Source organism: Olea europaea, chromosome 8, assembly GCF_002742605.1.
Source record: "Olea europaea var. sylvestris chromosome 8, O_europaea_v1, whole genome shotgun sequence".
NCBI lineage: Eukaryota > Viridiplantae > Streptophyta > Magnoliopsida > Lamiales > Oleaceae > Olea > Olea europaea.
Window position 1 is genome coordinate 1,037,619 of NC_036244.1, and position 20,574 is coordinate 1,058,192.

Below are 20,574 nucleotides of genomic sequence, written 5' to 3' on the forward strand. Positions count from 1 at the left end.
ACATGTGATTATGGTTGAAAATCTTGCATGCGAAACATGATTTCAAAGTGAGTTTTCTTTATAAATGTTTTATTGACCACTACTAGGGCACCGAGGCATGTGAGGCATGCTTATGTGATATGTTTGGCATTGCGGGTGTTACTTCCTGGGTGATTGCAAAGGTAGATAGGGGATGGGCCTTTGGTGATCACGGGAGGGCGGACCACTCGACTATGCCCTTGTTATGATTATTGGCGCTGTCGGGTGGGAGACTTCTTGGGTGATCATAGGGGTAGTTAGGGGATGGGCCTCTAGTGGTCACGAGAGGATGGTCCACTCGCCGGTGTCGATTTCATATTGGCCACTTGATTATTGATATTGATATTATGCAGAGCTCTATCCGGTGCATAGTAGGTAGGTCAAGGACCCAATGAAATGAAAGATTTCAAGTGAAATGATTTCTAGTCGACTTTGACAAATATTGAAATATGATATTTTTATCGTGATATTTAAAGTAAATGGCATGGTGTCATATGTTGTTATTACTCATGTTCAGGACATGCATGATTTTGCTTACTAAGCATTGGCTTATGTAGTTCTTGCATTGTAGGTGAACATGGAACTACATAGAGAGCATGGCTAGCTGTGGAGCTCCTGCAGGATTCCAGAGTTCGATGTACATGGATGACGACCTGTAGGGTTATTTTGTAGGCTGCCATCTGTAGGGTTATATTTTGGAATCCTATATAGTGTACTTTTGAAATGGCCTGTAGACATTTTTATAAGCTCAGAATATATATGTTGGATTATGGCGATATGATTTTGAGTTTCGATATGTTATATGATCGTGTCACAGGTGATTAGAAGTTAACAAACTCGAAAAAAAAAATGTAAAATTCTATATCTAGGTTGTGTATAGATATCAATGCTAATTTGGGGGTATGACAATCCGCCAAAAAGCGAACAAACCCGAAGATTTCATGATATCAAAAACCATTTTTCGTTGGCTCAATTCGAATCGAATTAGACCAGCAATTCGGCAAAATACGAACAAATCGGAAGTTTTCATGGAATCAAAAACCATTTTTCATTGTCTCGATTCCAATCAAATTAGACTAGCTATTTGTAAAAAATGAACAAACCCGAAGTTATCATGAAATTAAAAACCACTTTTCATTTGCTCGATTCCAAACGAATTAGACTAGTAATTCCCCAAAAACGAACAAAGGCGAAGCTATCATGGAATCAAAAACCACTTTTCATTGGCTCGATTCCAATCGAATAAGACTGGCAATTCGCCTAAAATGAACAAACCAGAAGTTATCAAGAAATCAAAAACAACTTTTCATTGGCTCGATTACAGTCGAATTCGACTAGCAAGTCGCCAAAAATGAACAAATCAAAGTTAACAAGAAATCAAAAATCACTTTTCATTGGATCGATTCCAATCGAATTAGACTAGTAATTCGCCAGAAACGAACAAATTGAAGTTATCATGAAATCAAGTTTCCCTTTTCATTGGCTCGATTCCAATCAAATTAAACTAGCAATCGCCAAAAATGAACAAACCCGAAGTTATCATGAAATCGAAAACCACTTTTCATTGGCTCGATTCCAATCGAATTAGACTAGAAATTCGTCAGAAAAGAAAAAACCACAAGTTATCATGAAATCAAAAGCCACTATTCAGTGGCTCGATTCCAATCGAAGTAGACTTGCAATTCGTCGAAAATGAACAAACTCGATGTTACCAAGAAATCAAAAACAACTTTTTGTTGGTTCGATTCCAATCGGATTTGACTAGCGATTCGCCAAAAACGAACAAGCCCGAAGTTATCATGAAATCAAAAGATACTTTTCATTGGCTCTATTCCAACCGAACTAGAATAGCAATTCGCCAAAAACGAGCAAACGGAAGATATCATGAAATCAAAAACCACTTTTCATTGACTCGATTCCAATCAAATTAGACAAGCTATTCAAAAAAACCGAACAAACCCGAAGTTATCATGAAATTAAAAGCCTTCGCCAAAAACGAACAAACGGAAGATATCATGAAATCAAAAACACTTTTCATTGACTCGATTCCAATCAAATTAGACAAGCTATTCAAAAAAACCGAACAAACTTGAAGTTATCATGAAATTAAAAGCCACTTTTTATTTGCTCAATTCCAAACCGAACTAGACTAGCTATTCGCCAAAAATGAACAAACCCAAATCTATCATGGAATCAAAAATCACTTTTCATTGGCTCGATTCCAATCGAATTAGACTAGCAATTGGCCAAACAAATCCGAAGCTATCATGAAATCAAAAGCAACTTTTCATTTGCTCGATTCCAATCGAATTGGACTAGCTATCTGCCAAAAACGAACAAACCCGAAGTTATCATGAAATTAAAAACCACATTTCATTAGCTCAATTCCAATCGAATTAGACTAGCAATTCGACAATAATGAAAAGACGCAAAGTTATCATGATATTAAAAACCACATTTCATTGGCTCGATTCCCATCGAATTAGACTAGCAATTCACCAAAAATGAACATATCGAAGTTATCATGAAATCAAAAGCCACTTTTCATTGGCTCGACTCCAATCGAATCAGACTAGCAATTTGTCAAAAATGAACAAACTAGGAGTTACCATAAAATAAAATATCACTTTACGTTAGCTCGACTCCAATCGAATTAGACTATGAATTCGCCAAAAATGAACAAATCGAAGTTATCATGAAATCAAAAGCCACTTTTCATTGCCTCGATTCCAATCGAATTAGACTAGAAATTTGCCAAAAACAAACAAACAAGAAGTTATCATGAAATCAAAAACACCTTTTCATTGGCTCGATTCCAATCGAATTAGACAAGCAATTCGCAAAAAATGAACAAACTAGAAATTACCATAAAATAAAAAACCACTTTTCGTTGGCTCGATTCCAATCGAATTAGACTAGCAATCCGCCAAAAACGAACAAACCCGAAGCTTTCATGATATCAAAAACCATTTTTCATTGGCTGGATTCCAATCGAATTAGACTAGCAATTCGACAAAATACGAACAAATCGAAAGTTATCATGGAATCAAAAACCACTTTTCATTGTCTCGATTCCAATCAAATTAGACTAGCTATTCGTAAAAAATGAACAAGCCCTAAGTTATCATGAAATTAAAAACCACTTTACATTTGCTCGATTCCAAACGAATTAGACTAGTAATTCGCCAAAAACGAACAAAGGCGAAGCTATCATGGAATCAAAAACCACTTTTCGTTGGCTCGATTCCAATCGAATAAGACTGGCAATTCGCCTAAAATGAACAAACCGGAAGTTATCATGAAATCAAAAACCACTTTTCATTGGCTCGATTCCAGTCGATTTCGACTTGCAATTCGTCAAAAATGAACAAATCAAAGTTAACAAGAAATCAAAAACAACTTTTCATTGGCTCGATTCCAATCGAATTAGACTAGTAATTCCCCAGAAATGAACAAATCGAAGTTATCATGAAATCATGTACCCCTTTTCATTGGCTCGATTCCAATCAAATTAAACTAGCAATCGCCAAAAACGAACAAACCCAAAGTTATAATGAAATCGAAAACCACTTTTCATTGGCTCGATTGCAATCGAAATAGACTAGCAATTCGCCAGAAACGAAAAAACCACAAGTTATCATGAAATCAAAAGCCACTATTCAGTGGCTCGATTTCAATCGAAGTAGACTTGCAATTCACCAAAAATGAACAAACTCAAAGTTACCAAGAAATCAAAAACAACTTTTCGTTGGTTCGTTTCCAATCGAATTAGACTAGCGATTCACCAAAAATGAACAAACCCGAAGCTATCATGGAATCAAAAATCACTTTTCATTGGCTCGATTCCAATTGAATTAGACTAGTAATTGGCCAAAAAAAATTCGAAGTTATCATGAAATCAAAAGCAACTTTTCATTTGCTCGATTCCAATCGAATTGGACTAGCTATCCACCAAAAACGAACAAACCCGAAGTTATCATGAAATTAAAAATCACATTTCATTGGCTCAATTCCAATCGAATTAGATTATCAATTCGACAATAACGAAAACACCCGAAGTTATCATGAAATTAAAAACCACATTTCATTAGCTCGATTCCCATCGAATTAGACTAGCAATTCACCAAAAATGAACATATCGAAGTTATCATGAAGTCAAAAGCCACTTTTCATTGGCTCGACTCCAATCGAATCAGACTAGCAATTCGTAGAAAATGAACAAACTCGGAGTTACCATAAAATAAAAAATACTTTGCATTAGCTCGACTCCAATCGAATTAGACTATCAATTCGCCAAAAATGAACAAATCGAAGTTATCATGAAATCAAAAGCCACTTTTCATTGCCTCGATTCCAATCGAATTAGACTAGAAATTCGCCAAAAATAAACAAACAAGAAGTTGTCATGAAATCAAAAACACCTTTTCATTGGCTCGATTCCAATCGAATTAGACAAGCAATTCGCAAAAAATGAACAAACTCGAAATTACCATAAAATAAAAAACCACTTTTCGTTGGCTCGATTCCAATCGAATTAGACTAGAAATCCGCCAAAAACGAACAAACCAGCAGCTTTCATGATATCAAAAGCCATTTTTCATTGGCTCGATTCCAATCGAATTAGACTAGCAATTCGGCAAAATACGAACAAATCGAAAGTTATCATGGAATCAAAAACCACTTTTCATTGTCTCGATTCCAATCAAATTAGACTAGCTATTCGTAAAAAATGAACAAGCCCTAAGTTATCATGAAATTAAAAACCACTTTTCATTTGCTCGATTCCAAATGAATTAGACTAGCAATTCGCCAAAAATGAACAAACGAGAAGCTATCATGGAATCAAAAATCACTTTTCATTGGCTCGATTCCAATCGAATAAGACTGGCAATTCGCCTAAAATGAACAAACCGAAAGTTATAATGAAATCAGAAACCACTTTTCATTGGCTCGATTCCAATCGAATTCGACTAGCAATTCGCCAAAAATGAACAAATCAAAGTTAACAAAAAATCAAAAACAACTTTTCATTGGCTCGATTCCAATCGAATTAGACTAGTAATTCCCCAGAAATGAGCGAATCGAAGTTATCATGAAATCATGTACCCCTTTTCACTGGCTCGATTCCAATCAAATTAAACTAGCAATCGCCAAAAATGAACAAACCCGAAGTTATCACGTAATCAAAAACCACTTTTCATTGGCTCGATTGCAATGAATTAGACTAGTAATTCACCAGAAACGAAAAAACCACAAGTTATCATGAAATCAAAAGCCACTATTCAGTGGATCGATTTCAATCGAAGTAGACTTCCAATTCACCAAAAATGAACAAACTCGAAGTTACCAAGAAATCAAAAACAACTTTTCGTTGGTTTGTTTCCAATCGAATTAGACTAGCGATTCGCCAAAAACGAACAAGCCCGAAGTTATCATGAAATCAAAAGCTACTTTTCATTGGCTCGATTCCAATCGAATTAGAATAGCAATTCGCCAAAAACGAACAAACGGAAGATATCATGAAATCAAAAACCACTTTTCATTGACTCGATTCCAATCAAATTAGACTAGCTATTCAAAAAAAACGAACAAACCTGAAGTTATCATGAAATTAAAAACCACTTTTCATTTGCTCAATTCCAAACCGAATTAGACTAGCCATTCGCCAAAAATGAACAAACCTGAATCTATCATGGAATCAAAAATAAACTTTTCATTGGCTCGATTCCAATCGAATTAGACTAGCAATTGGCCAAAAAAAAATCCGAAGTTATCATGAAATCAAAAGCAACTTTTCATTTGCTCGATTCCAATCGAATTGGACTAGCTATCCGCCAAAAATGAACAAACCCGAAGTTATCATGAAATTAAAAACCACATTTCATTGGCTCAATTCCAATCGAATTAGATTAGCAATTCGACAATAACGAAAACACCCGAAGTTATCATGAAATCAAAAGTCACTTTTCATCGGCTCGATTAAAATCGAGTTAGACTAGCAATTCGTAAAAAATGAACAAACCCGAAGTTATCATGAAATCAAAAGTCACTTTTCATTGGCTCGACTCCAATCAAATCAGACTAGTAATTCGTGAAAAATGAACAAACTCGGAGTTACCATAAAATAAAAAATCACTTTGCGTTAGCTCAACTCCAATCGAATTAGACCATCAATTTGCCAAAATGAACAAATCGAAGTTATCATGAAATCAAAAGCCACTTTTCATTGCCTCGATTCCAATCGAATTAGAGTAGAAATCCGCCAAAAATAAACAAACAAGAAGTTATCATGAAATCAAAAACACCTTTTCATTGGCTTGATTCCAATCGAATTAGACAAGCAATTCGCAAAAAATGAACAAACTAGAAATTACCATAAAATAAAAAACCACTTTTCGTTGGCTCGATTCCAATCGAATTAGACTAGCAATCCGCCAAAAACGAACAAACCCGAAGCTTTCATGATATCAAAAACCATTTTTCATTGGCTGGATTCCAATCGAATTAGACTAGCAATTCGACAAAATACGAACAAATCGAAAGTTATCATGGAATCAAAAACCACTTTTCATTGTCTCGATTCCAATCAAATTAGACTAGCTATTCGTAAAAAATGAACAAGCCCTAAGTTATCATGAAATTAAAAACCACTTTACATTTGCTCGATTCCAAACGAATTAGACTAGTAATTCGCCAAAAACGAACAAAGGTGAAGCTATCATGGAATCAAAATCCACTTTTCGTTGGCTCGATTCCAATCGAATAAGACTGGCAATTTGCCTAAAATGAACAAACTAAAAGTTATCAAGAAAACAAAAACCACTTTTCATTGGCTCGATTCCAGTCGAATTCGACTAGCAATTCGCTAAAAATGAACAAATCAAAGTTAACAAGAAATCAAAAATCACTTTTCATTGGCTCGATTCCAATCGAATTAGACTAGTAATTCGCCAGAAACAAACAAATTGAAGTTATCATGAAATCAAGTTTCCCTTTTCATTGGCTCGATTCCAATCCAATTAAACTAGCAATCGTCAAAAATGAACAAACCCGAAGTTATCATGAAATCGAAAACCACTTTTCATTGGCTCGATGGCAATCGAATTAGACTAGTAATTCGCCAGAAACGAAAAAACCACAAGTTATCATGAAATCAAAAGCCACAATTCAGTGGCTCATTTTCAATCGAAGTAGACTTGCAATTCACCAAAAATGAACAAACTCGAAGTTACCAAGAAATCAAAAACAACTTTTCGTTGGTTTGTTTCCAATCGAATTAGACTAGCAATTCGCCAAATACGAACAAGCCCGAAGTTATCATGAAATCAAAAGCTACTTTTCATTGGCTCGATTCCAACCAAATTAGAGTAGCAATTTGCCAAAAATGATTAAACCGAAGTTATCATGAAATCAAAAACTACTTTTCATTGACTCGATTCCAATCAAATGAGACTAGCTATTCATAAAAAATGAACAAACCCAAACTTATCATGAAATTAAAAATCACTTTTTATTTGCTCGATTCCAAACTGAATTAGACTAGCTATTCGCCAAAATGGAACAAACCCGAAGCTATCATGGAATCAAAGACCACTTTTCATTGGCTCGATTCTAATCGAATTAGACTAGCAATTCGCTAAAAAAAATCCGAAGTTATCATGAAATCAAAAGCAACATTTCATTTGCTTGATTCCAATCGAATTGGACTAGCTATCCGCCAAAAACGAACAAACCCGAAGTTATCATGAAATTAAAAACCACATTTCATTGGATCAATTCCAATCGAATTAGACTAGCAATTCAACAATAACGAAAAGACCCAAAGTTATCATGAAATTAAAAACCACATTTCATTGGCTCGATTCCCATCGAATTAGACTAGCAATTCACCAAAAATGAACATATCAAAGTTATCATGAAATCAAAAGCCACTTTTCATTGGCTCGACTCCAATCGAATCAGACTAGCAATTCGTCAAAAATGAACAAACTCGGAGTTACCATAAAATAAAAAATCACTTCGCGTTAGCTCGACTCCAATCGAATTAGACTATGAATTCGCCAAAAATGAACAAATCGAAGTTATCATGAAATCAAAAGCCACTTTTCATTGCCTTGATTCCAATCGAATTAGACTAGAAATTCGCCAAAAACAAACAAACAAGAAGTTATCATGAAATCAAAAACACCTTTTCATTGGCTCGATTCCAATCGAATTAGACAAGCAATTCGTAAAAAATGAACAAACTCGAAATTACCATAAAATAAAAAACCACTTTTCGTTGGCTCGATTCCAATCGAATTAGACTAGAAATCCATCAAAAATGAACAAACCCGAAGCTTTCATGATATCAAAAACCATTTTTCATTGGCTCAATTCCAATCGAATTAGACTAGCAATTCGGCAAAATACGAACAAATCGGAAGTTATCATGGAATCAAAAACCATTTTTCATTGTCTCGATTCCAATCAAATTAGACTAGCTATTCGTAAAAAATGAACAAGCCCTAAGTTATCATGAAATTAAAAACCACTTTTCATTTGCCCGATTCCAAACGAATTAGACTAGCAATTCGCCTAAAATGAACAGACGCAAAGCTATCATGGAATCAAAAACCACTTTTCATTGGCTCGATTCCAATCGAATAAGACTGGCAATTCGCCTAAAATGAACAAACTGGAAGTTATCATGAAATCAAAAACCACTTTTCATTGGCTCGATTCCAGTCGATTTCGACTTGCAATTCGCCAAAAATGAACAAATCAAAGTTAACAAGAAATCAAAAACAACTTTTCATTGGCTCGATTCCAATCGAATTAGACTAGCAATTCGCCAAAAATGAACAAACCCGAAGTTATCATGAAATCAAAAACCACTTTTCATTGGCTCGATTCCAGTCGATTTCGACTTGCAATTCGCCAAAAATGAACAAATCAAAGTTAACAAGAAATCAAAAACAACTTTTCATTGGCTCGATTCCAATCGAATTAGACTAGTAATTCCCCAGAAATGAACAAATCGAAGTTATCATGAAATCATGTACCCCTTTTCATTGGCTCGATTCCAATCAAATTAAACTAGCAATCGCCAAAAACGAACAAACCCAAAGTTATAATGAAATCGAAAACCACTTTTCATTGGCTCGATTGCAATCGAAATAGACTAGCAATTCGCCAGAAACGAAAAAACCACAAGTTATCATGAAATCAAAAGCCACTATTCAGTGGCTCGATTTCAATCGAAGTAGACTTGCAATTCACCAAAAATGAACAAACTCAAAGTTACCAAGAAATCAAAAACAACTTTTCGTTGGTTCGTTTCCAATCGAATTAGACTAGCAAGTCGCCAAAAACGAACAAGCTCGAAGTTATCATGAAATCAAAAGCTACTTTTCATTGGCTCGATTCCAACTAAATTAAACTAGCAATTCCCCAAAAACGAACAAATCGAAGTTATCATGAAATCAAAAACCATTTTTCATTGACTCGATTCCAATCAAATTAGACTAGCCATTCGTAAAAAATGAACAAACCCAAAGTTATCATGAAATTAAAAACCACTTTTCATTTGCTCAATTCCAAACGAATAGGACTAGCTATTCGCCAAAAACGAACAAACCTGTAACTATCATGGAATCAAAAACCACGTTTCATTGGCTCGATTCCAATCGAATTAGGCTAGCAATTCGCTAAAAAAAAAAACCTGACGTTATCATGAAATCAAAAGCAACTTTTCATTTGCTCGATTCCAATCGAATCGGACTAGCTATCCGCAAAAAACGAACAAACCTGAAGTTATCATGAAATTAAAAACCACATTTAATTGCCATGATTCCAATCGAATTAGACTAACAATTTGACAATAACGAAAATACCCAAAGTTATCAAGAAACTAAAAACCACATTTCATTGGCTCGATTCCAATCGAATTAGACTAGCAATTCGCCAAAAATGAACAAATCGAAGTTATAGAAATCGAAAGCCACTTTTCATTGGTTCGATTCCAATCGAATCAGACTTGCAATTCGTCAAAAATGAACAAACTCGAAGTTACAATAAAATAAAAAATACTTTGCGTTGGCTTGATTCCAATCGAATTAGACTATCAATTCGCCAAAAATGAACAAATCGAAGTTATCATGAAATCAAATGCCACTTTTCATTGGCTCGATTCCAATCGAATTACACTAGAAATTCATAAAAAACGAACAAACAAGAAGTTATCATGAAATCAAAAACACATTTTCATTGACTCGATTCCAATCAAATTAGACAAGCAATTCGTAAAAAATGAACAAACTCGAAATTGCCATAAAATAAAAAATCACTTTTCGTTGGCTCGATTCCAATCGAATTACACTAGCAACCTGTCAGAAACGAACAAACCCGAAGCTTTCATGATATCAAAAACCATTTTTCATTCGCTCGATTCCAATCGAATTAGACTAGCAATTCGGTAAAATACAAATAGATTGGAAGTTATCATGGAATCAAAAATGACTTTTCATTGTCTCGATTCCAATCAAATTAGACTAGCTATACGTAAAAAATGAACAAATTCGAAGTTATCATGAAATTTAAAACCCATTTTCATTTGCTCGATTCCAAACGAATTAGACTAGCAATTCCCCATAAAGGAACAAACCCGAAGCTGTCATGGAATCAAAAACCACTCTTCATTGGCGTGATTCCAATCGAATAAGACCGGCAATTCGCCTAAAACGAACAAACCAGAAGTTATCATGAAATCAAAAACCACTTTTCATTGGCTCGATTCCAGTCGAATTCGACTAGCAATTCGCCAAAACTGAAAAAATCAAAGTTAACAAGAAATCAAAAACCACATTTCATTGGCTCGATTCCAATCGAATTGGACTAGCTATCTGCTAAAAACGAAAAAAACCCGAAGTTACCAAGAAATTAAAAAACCACATTTCATTGGCTCGATTCCAATCGAATTAGACTAGTAATTCGCCAAAAATAAACAAATCGAAGTTAACATGAAATCAAAAGCCACTTTTCATTGGCTCGATTCCAATCGAATCAGACTAGAAATTCGCTAAAAATGAACAAACTCAAAGTTACAATAAAATAAAAAATCACTTTGCGTTGGCTCGACTCCAATCAAATTAGACTATCAATTTGCAAAAAATGAATATCAGGAAATCAAAAGCCACTGTTCATTCGCTCAATTCCAATCGAATTAGATTTGAAATTCGCCAAAAACGAACAAACAAGAATTTATCATGAAATCAAAAACACCTTTTCATTGGCTCGATTCCAATCGAATTAGACAAGCAATTCGCAAAAAATGAAAGAACTCGAAATTACCATAAAATAAAGAAACACTTTTCGTTGGCTCGATTCCAATCGAATCAGACTAGCAATCCGCCAAAAACGAACAAACCCGAAGCTTTCATGATACAAAAAACCATTTTCATCAGCTCGATTCCAATGGAATTAGAATAGCAATTCGACAAAATACGAATTAATCGGAAATTATCATGGAATCAAAAAACACTTTTCATTGTCTCGATTTCAATCAAATTAGACTAGCTATTCGTAAAAAATGAACAAACCCGAAGTTATCATGATATTAAAAACCACTTTTCATTTGCTCGATCCCAAACGAATTAGACTAGCAATTCGCCAAAAACGAACAAACTCGAAGCTGTCATGGAATCAAAAACCACTTTTCATTGGCTCGATTCCAATCGAATAAGACTGGCAATTCGCCTAGAACGAACAAACCAGAAGTTATCATGAAATCAAAAACCACTTTTTATTGGCTCGATTCCAGTCGAATTCGACTGCCAATTCGCCAAAAATGAACAAATCAACGTTAACAAGAAATCAAAAACCACTTTTCATTGGCTTGATTTCAATCGAATTGGACTAGCTACCCGCCAAAAACAAACAAACCCGGAGTTATCATGAAATTAAAAATCACTTTTCATTGGCTCGATTCCAATCGAATTAGACTTGCAATTCGTCTAAAACGAACAAACCCGAGGTTACCATGAAATCAAAAATCACTTTTCATTGGCTCGATTGCAATGGAATTAGGCTAGCAATTCGCCAAAAACGATCAAACTCGAAGTTATCATTAAATCAAAAACCACCTTTCACTGGCTCGATTCCAATCGAATTAGACCGACAATTTGCCAAAAACGAACAAACAAGAAGTTATCATGAAATCAAAAATCCCTTTTCATTGGCTCAATTCCAAACGAATTAGACAAGCAATTCGCAAAAGACGAACAAACATGAAATTACGATAAAATAAAAAACCACTTTTCGTTGGCTCGATTCCAATCGAATTAGACTAGCAATCCGCCAAAAATGAACAAACCGAAGTTTTCACAATATCAAAAACCATTTTTCACTGGCTCGATTCCAATCGAATTAGAAAACCAATTCGGCAAAAATGAACGAACCCGAAGTTATCGTGAAATTTAAAACCCCTTTTCATTGACTCGTTTCCAATCGAATTAGACTAGCAATTCGCCAAAAATGAACAAACCAAAGTTACCAAGAAATCCAAAGCCACTTTTCATTGACTCGATCCCAATCAAATTAGACTAGCTATTTGAAAAAAGCGAACAAACCCGAAGTTATCATGAAATTAAAAACAACTTTTCATTTGCTCGATTCCAAACGAATTAAACTAGGAATTCGCCAAAAATGAACAAACCCGAAGCTATCATGGAATCAAGAATCACTTTTCATTGGCTCGATTCCAATCGAATTAGACTAGCAATTCGCCAAAAAAAACCAGAAGTTATCATGAAATTAAAAGCAACTTTTCATTGGCTCGATTCTAATCGAATTGGACTAGCTATCCGCCAAAAATGAACAAACCCAAAGTTATCATGAAATTAAAAACCACATTTCATTGGCTCGATTCCAATCGAATTAGACTAGCAATTTGGCAATAATGAACAAACCCGAAGTTATCATGAAATTAAAAACCACATTTCAGTGGCTCGATTCCAATCGAATTAGACTAGCAATTCGCCAAAAATGAACAATCCAAAGTTATCATGAAATCAAGTACCCCTTTCATTGGCTCGATTCCAATCAAATTAAACTAGTAATTGCCAAAAATGAACAAACCCGAAGTTATCATAAAATCGAAAATCACTTTTCATTGGCTTGATTCGAATCGAATTAGACTAGCAATTCGCCAAAAATGAACAATCCAAAGTTATCATGAAATCAAGTACCCCTTTCATTGGCTCGATTCCAATCAAATTAAACTAGTAATTGCCAAAAATGAACAAACCCGAAGTTATCATAAAATCGAAAACCACTTTTCATTGGCTTGATTCCAATCGAATTAGACTAGTAATTCGCCGGAAATGAACAAACTCGAAGTTATCATGAAATCAAAAACCACTTTTCATTGGTTCGATTCCAATCGAATTAGACTATCAATTCACCAAAAACGAACAAAGAAGAAGTTATCATGAAATCAAAAACCCCTTTTCATTGGCTCGATTCCAATCAAATTAGACAAGCAATTCGCAAAAAGCGAACAAACTCGAAATTACCATAAAATAAAAAACCACTTTTCATTGGCTCCATTCTAATCGAATTAGAATAGCAATCCACTAAGAATGAACAAACCCGAAGTTTTCATGATATCAAAAACCGTTTTTCATTGGCTCGATTCCAATTGAATTAGACTACCAATTCAGCAAAAATGAACAAACTCGAAGTTATCGCGAAATCTAAAACCCCTTTTCATTGACTTGTTTCCAATCGAATTAGACTAGCAATTCGCCAAAAATGAACAAACCGAAGATATCATGAATCAAAAGCCACCTTTCATTGGTTCGATTCCAATCGAATTAGACTAGCAATTCATGAAAAACGAACAAACCTAAAGTTATCTTGAAATAAAAAGCCACTTTTTCATTGGCTCGATTCCAATCGAATTAGACTAGCAATTCACCAAAAACGAACAAAATCGAAGTTATCATGAAATCAAAAGCCACTTTTCATAGGCTCGATTCCAATTGAATTAGACTAGCTATCCGCTAAAAATGAAAAAACCCGAAGTATCTCGAAATCAAAAACCACTTTTCATTGGCTCGATTCCAATCAAATTAAACTAGCAATCGCCAAAAATGAACAAAACCCGAAGTTATCATGAAATCGAAAACCACTTTTCATTGGCTCGATTCCAATTGAATTAGACTAGTAATTCGTTAGAAACGAAAAAACCACAAGTTATCATGAAATCAAAAGCCACTATTCATTGGCTCGATTCCAATCGAAGTAGACTTGCAATTCGCCAAAAATGAACAAGCTCGAATTTACCATGAAGTCAAAAACATCTTTTCGTTGGTTCGATTCCAATTGAATTAGACTAGCAATTCGCCAAAAACGAACAAATCGAAGTTATCATGAAATCAAAAACCACTTTTCATTGACTCGATTCCAATCAAATTAGACTATCTATTCGTAAAAAATGAACAAACCCGAAGTTATCATGAAATTAAAAACAACTTTTCACTTGCTCGATTCCAAACGAATTAGACTAGCTATTTGCCAAAAATGAACAAACCCGAAGCTATCATGGAATTAATAACCACTTTTCAGCGGATCGATTCCAATCGAATTAGACTAGCAATTCGCCAAAAAAAACTCGAAGTTATCATGAAATCAAAAGCAACTTTTCATTGGCTCGATTCCAATCGAATTGGACTAGCTATCCGCCAAAAATGAACAAACTCGAAGCTATCATGGAATCAAAAACCACTTTTCATTGGCTCGATTCCAATCGAATAAGACTGGCAGTTCGCCTAAAATGAACAAACCAGAAGTTATCATGAAATCAAAAACCACTTTTCATTGGCTCGATTCCAGTCGAATTCGACTAGCAATTCGCAAAAAATAAACAAATCAAATTTCACAAGACATCAAAAACCACTTTTCATTGGCTGGGTTTCAATCGAATTGGACTAGCTATCCGCTAAAAACGAACAAACCCGAAATTATCTTGAAATTAAAAGCCACTTTTCATTGGCTCGATTCCAATCGAATTAGACAAGCAATTCGCCTAAAACGAACAAACCCGAAGTTACCATGAAATCAAAAATCACTTTTCATTAGCTCGATTCCAGTCGAATTCGACTAGCAATTCGCAAAAAATAAACAAATCAAAGTTCACAAGACATCAAAAACCACTTTTCATTGGCTGGATTTCAATCGAATTGGACTAGCAATTCGCCAAAGACGATCAAACTCGAAGTTATCATGAAATCAAAAACCACTTTTCATTGGCTCGATTCCAATCGAATTAGACTGGCAATTCGCCAAAAACGAACAAACAAGAAGTTATCATGAAATCAAAAACCACTTTTCATTGGCTCGATTCCAATCGAATTAGACTGGCAATTCGCCAAAAACGAACAAACAAGAAGTTATCATGAAATCAAAAGCCCCTTTTCATTGGCCCGATTCCAAACGAATTAGACAAGCAATTTGCAAAAGACGAATAAACTCTAAATTAAGATAAAATAAAAAACCAATTTTCGTTGGCTCGATTCCAATCGAATTAGACTAGCAATCCGCCAAAAATGAACAAACCCGAAGTTTTCACAATATCAAAAACCATTTTTCATGGGCTCGATTCCAATCGAATTAGACTACCAATTCGGCAAAAATGAACAACCCCGAAGTTGTCGTGAAATCTAAAACCCCCTTTCAATGACTCGTTTCCAATCGAATTAGACTAGCAATTTGCCAAAAATGAACAAACCGAAGATATCATGAAATCCAAAGCCACTTTTCATTGACTCGATTCCAATCAAATTAGACTAGCTATTCGTAAAAAACAAACAAACCCGAAGTTATCATGAAATTAAAAATCACTTTTCATTTGCTCGATTCCAAACAAATTAGACTGGCAATTCGCCAAAAACGAACAAACCCGAAGCTATCATGGAATCAAAAACCACTTTTCATTGGCTCGATTCCAATCGAATTAGACTGGCAATTCGCTAAAAAAACTTGAAGTTATCATGAAATCAAAGGCAACTTTTCATTGGCTTGATTCCAATCGAATTGGACTAGCTATCCAGAAAAATGAACAAACCCGAAGTTATCATGAAATTAAAAACCATATTTCATTGGCTCGATTCCTATCGAATTAGACTAGCAATTCGGCAATAATGAACAAACCCAAAGTTATCATGAAATTAAAAATCACATTTCATTGGCTCGATTCCAATCGAATTAGACTAGCAATTCGCCAAAAACGAACAAACCAAAGTTATCATGAAATCAAAAGCCACTTTTCTTTGGCTCGATTCCAATCGAATTAGACTAGTAATTCGCTAAAAACGAACAAATCGTACTTACCATGAAATCTATTACAACTTTTCATTAACTCGATTCCAATCGAAGCAGACTAGCAATTCGCCAAAAATGAACAAACTCGAAGTTACCATGAAATCAAATACCACTTTTCACTGACTCGATTCCAAAAACGAACAAAGTAAAAGTTATCATGAAATCAAAAGCCAATTTTCATTGGATCAATTCCAATTGAATTAGACTAGCTATCTACTAAAAATGAAAATACCCGAAGTATCGCGAAATTAAAAATCACTTTTCATTGGCTCGATTCCAATCAAATTAGACTGCCAATTCGACAATAATGAACAAACCCAATGTTATCATGAAATTAAAAACCACATTTCATTGGCTCAATTCCAATCAAATTAGACTAGCAATTCGCCAAAAATGAACAAACCAAAGTTATCATGAAATCAAAAGCCACTTTTCATTGGCTTGATTCCAATCGAATCAGACTAGTAATTAGCCAAAAATGAACAAATCGAAGTTACCATGAAATCTATTACCACTTTTCAATGACTCGATTCCAATCGAATCAAACTAGAAATTCGCCAAAAACGAACAAACTCGAAGTTACCATGAAATCAAAAGCCACTTTTCATTGGCTTTATCCCAATCGAATTGGACTTGCTATTCGCCAAAAAGAACAAACCCGAAGTTATCATGAAATCAAAAGCCACTTTTCATTGGCTCGATTCCAATTGAATTAGACTAGCTATCCGCTAAAAATGAAAAAACCAGATGTATCGTGAAATTAAAAACCACTTTTCATTGGCTCGATTCCAATCGAATTAGACTAGCAATTCGGCAAAATACGAACAAATCGGAAGTTATCATGGAATCAAAAACCACTTTTTATTGGCTCGATTCCAATTGAATTAGACTAGCAATTCACCAAAAACGAACAAACCGAAGTTATCATGAAATCAAAAGCCACATTTCATTAGCTTGAATCCAATCGAATTAGACTAGCAATTCGCCAAAAATGAACAAACCGAAGTTATCATGAAATCGAATACCACTTTTCATTGGCTCGATTCCAATCGAATTAGACTACCAATTCGCCAAAAATGAACAAACCGAAAGTTATCATGAAATCAAAAACCACTATTCATTGGCTCGATTCCAATCGAATTAGACTCGTGATTCGCCAGAAACGAAAAAACCACAAGTTATCAGGAAATCAAAAACCACTACTCATTGGCTCGATTCCAATTGAAGTAGACTTGCAATTCGCTAAAAATTAACAAACTCGAAGTTACCATGAAATCAAAAATAACTTTTCATTGGTTCAATTCCATTCGAATTAGAGTTGCAATTCGCCAAAAATGAACAAGCCCAAAGTTATCATGAAATCAAAAACTACTTTTCGTTGGCTCGATTCCAACTGAATTAGACTAGCAATTTGCCAAAAATGAACAAATCGAAGTTATCATGAAATCAAAAACCACTTTTCATTAATTCGATTCCAATCAAATTCGACTAGCTATTCATAAAAAATGAACAAACCCGAAGTTATCATGAAATTAAAAACCGATTTTCATTTGCTCGATTCCAAACAAATTAGACTAGCAATTCGCCAAAAACGAACAAACCCGAAGCTATCATGGAATCAAAAACCACTTTTTATTGGCTCGATTCCGATCGAATTAGACTTGCAATTCGCTAAAAAAACCCGAAGTTATCATGAAATCAGAAGCAACTTTTGATTAGCTCGATTCTAATCGAATTGGACAAGCTATCCGCCAAAAACGAAGAAATTCGAAGTTATCATGAAATTAAAAACCACATTTCATTGGCTCGATTCCAATCGAATTAGACTAGTAATTCGGCAATAACGAACAAACTCGAAGTTATCATGAAATTAAAAACCGCATTTCATTGGCTCGATTCCAATCGAATTAGACTAGCAATTCGTCAACAATGAACAAATCGAAGTTATCATGAAACCAAAACCTACTTTTCATTGGCTCGATTCCAATCGAATCAGACTAGCAATTCGCCAAAAATGAACAAACTCGAAGTTACCATAAAATAAAAAATCACTTTGCGTTGGCTCCATTCCAATCGAATTAGACTAGCAATTCGCCAAAAATGAACAAATCGAAGTTATCATGAAATCAGAAGCCGCTTTTCATTGGCTCGATTCCAATCGAATCAGACTAGCAATTCGCCAAAAACGAACAAACTCGAAGTTACCATAAAATAAATTATCACTTTGCGTTGGCTCGATTCCAATCGAATTAGACTAGGAGTTTGCCAAAAATGAACAAACCCGAATTTTTCATGAAATCAAAACCCATTTTTCATTGGCTCGATTCCAATCGAATTAGACTACCAGTTCGGCAAAAACGAACAAACCCGAAGTTATCGTGAAATCAAAAACCCCATTTCATTGGCTCGTTTCCAATTGAATTAGACTAGCAATTCGCCAAAGACGAACAAATCGAAGTTATCATGAAAAAAAAATCCACTTTTCATTCGCTATATTCCAATCGAATTAGACTAGCAATTCGCGAAAAATGAAAAAACCCGAAGTTATCTTGAAATTGGAAGCCACTTTTTCATTGGCTCGATTCCAATCGAATTAGCTTAGCAATTCGCCTAAAACGAAAAAACTCGAAGCTATCATGAAATCAAAAGCCACTTTTCATTGGCTCGATTCTAATTTAATTAGACTAGCTATCCGCTAAAAATGAAAAAACCCGAAGTATCATTAAAGTAGAAACCACTTTTCATTAGCTCAATTTCAATCGAAGTAGACTAGCAATTTGACAAAAAACGAACAAATCGAAAGTTATCATGGAATCAAAAACCACTTTTTATTGGCTCGATTCCAATCGACTTAGACTAGCAATTCGCCAAAAATGAACAAACCTAAGTTATCATGAAATCAAAAGCCACTTTTCATTGGCTTGTTTCTAATCGAATTAGGCTAGCAATTCGCCAAAAATGAACAAACTGAAGTTATCATGAAATCAAATACCACTTTTCATTGGCTCGATTCCAATCGAATTAGACTATAAACTCGCGAAAAACGAACAAACCCGAATTTATCTTGAAATCGAAAACCACTTTTCGTTGGTTCGATTCCAAACGAATTAGACTAGTAGTTCGCTAAAAATGAAAAAAACCACAAGTTATCATGAAATCAAAAGCCACTATTCATTGGCTCGATTCCAATCGATGTAGACTAGCAATTCTCCAAAAACGAACAAACTCGAAGTTACCATGAAATCAAAAACAACTTTTCGTTGTCTCGATTCCACTCTTGTTAGACTAGCAATCTGCCAAAAACGAACAGGACCAAAGTTATCATGAAATCAAAAGCTACTTTTCATTGGCTCGATTCCAACCGAATTAGACTCGCAATTCGCCAAAAATGAACAAACCGAAGTTATCACGAAACCAAAAACCACTTTTCATTGACTCAATTCCCATCGAATTAGTCTAGCAATTCGCCACAAATGAACAAATCTGAAGTTATCATGAAATCAAAAACCACTTTTCATTGGCTCGATTCCAATTGAATTAGACTAGCTATCCGCTAAAATCGATCAAACCCGAAGTTATCATAAAAATTAATAACCGATTTTCATTGGCTCGATTCCAATCGAATTAGACTAGCAATTCGGCAAAAAAGAACAAACCCGAAGTTATCGTGTAATCAAAAACTACTTTTCATTGACTCGCTTCCAATAGAATTAGACTAGCAATTCGCCCAAAACGAAAAAATCAAAGTTATCATTAAATTAAAAGCCACTTTTCATTGGCTTGATTCTAATCGAATTAGACTAGCAATTCGCGAAAAATGAACAAACCCGAAGTTATCATGAAATTAAAAGCCACTTTTACATTGGCTCGATTCCAATTGAATTAGACTAGGAATTCGCCAAAAACAAACAAACCCGAAGTTATCATGCAATCAAAAGCCACTTTTCATTGGCTCGATTCCAATCAAATTAGACTGGCTATCCACTAAAATCGAACAATGCCAAAGTTATCATGAAATTAAAAATCAATTTTCATTGGCTCGATTCCAATCCAATTGGACTAGCAATTCAGTAAAAATGATCAAACCCGAAGTTATCACGGAATCAACAACCACTTTTTCATTGGCTCAATTCCAGTTGAATTAGACTAGCAATTCGCCTAAAACGAACAAACCAGAAGTTATCATGAAATCAT